This window comes from Salarias fasciatus, unplaced genomic scaffold (assembly GCF_902148845.1).
Source record: "Salarias fasciatus unplaced genomic scaffold, fSalaFa1.1, whole genome shotgun sequence".
Taxonomy (NCBI): Eukaryota; Metazoa; Chordata; class Actinopteri; order Blenniiformes; family Blenniidae; genus Salarias; species Salarias fasciatus.
The window spans coordinates 142,501-143,915 of NW_021941261.1; positions in this window are offsets into that span (position 1 = coordinate 142,501).

Below are 1,415 nucleotides of genomic sequence, written 5' to 3' on the forward strand. Positions count from 1 at the left end.
GAGGGGGGACAGGGCCCCCGCGGAGACCCGCCCGGAGGGGGTCTGGGGCTCCTCTTCCAGGGGACGCCCCGGATCGCCGCGGGGCCGCCGAGGCTCACTCCGAGGGGGGACAGGGCCCCCGCGGAGACCCGCCCGGAGCTCCTCTTCCAGGGGACGCCCCGGATCTCCGCCGCCCGGCCCGGGCCCGAACCCGGGCCCCACGGAGGTGTCAGAGGAAGCGGATTTCAGGCACGCACGCACACCACACACACACACCCCGGACCGAAAGGCAACCCGGGGCCGCCACGGGGGGCCCCCGCCCGGCACGGCGCTCGGCGCCCACGCCGCGGCGGACGGTTCCCCCGACCCAGCGGCCCAGCCTCCACGGCCCGGTCGGGCTTTGACGGCGGGCGACCGCGGATCTCTCCGCCGGCCGCCCCCGCCTCTCCGACCGGCTCCCCAGCGCCGAACCGCTCGGCAGCGGGACCGAGACGCGCGGTCTCACCCAGCAGTCCTACGGAGCGGACCCGCCGCGCCCCCCCCGGGCGTCGCGACCGCGGAGCGGGTTCCGGAGGTCCGTCCGCGGACCCCCGGGCCCCTCCCGGTCCGCGGCGCGCCACCCCCCGAGCGCAGCGGCGGGCCCGCCGGAGAGCGCAGAGTTTCTCGAACCCTCCGGGGCCGGACCCAGAGCGCGGGGCCCGGGCCCCCCTCGCCCCCTTACCCGAGGCGCCCCCCCAACACCGCCACCCCCCCCCAGCACCGTCCGGCCCCCGAGCTTCCGAGCTCCGGGGACCGGGGAGGAGGAGGGGGGAGGCAAGGATGGAGGGGCGGCGGAGGAAGCGGGACGTGGGGGAACCCTCCCGGGCCCCGCCAGGCGGGACCGAACCAGCCCCACCGAACCCCCACTGACGGAGCCTCGGGGAGCCCCAGCTATCGCCCGGCGCGCGTCGCGCCGACCGCCCCCCGTCCGCGGGGGCGGCCGGCCGGGGCCGCCGGGTTTCCGGCTGGGGCTCCCCAACGGGCGGGGGGGACAACCGGGACGCGCGGGCAGACGGACGGGCGCGGGCCCGCCCGCCGCCGCGAGCCCCGGTCCCCCCGCCCCGAACCGAACCCAAGAGAGGCTACCTGGTTGATCCTGCCAGTAGCATATGCTTGTCTCAAAGATTAAGCCATGCAAGTCTAAGTACACACGGCCGGTACAGTGAAACTGCGAATGGCTCATTAAATCAGTTATGGTTCCTTTGATCGCTCCACCGTTACTTGGATAACTGTGGTAATTCTAGAGCTAATACATGCAGACGAGCGCTGACCCTTGCGGGGATGCGTGCATTTATCAGACCCAAAACCCACGCGGGGCCGGTTCCCCTTCACCGGGGGCCGCCCCGGCCGCTTTGGTGACTCTAGATAACCTCGGGCCGATCGCTCGCCCCCCCGTG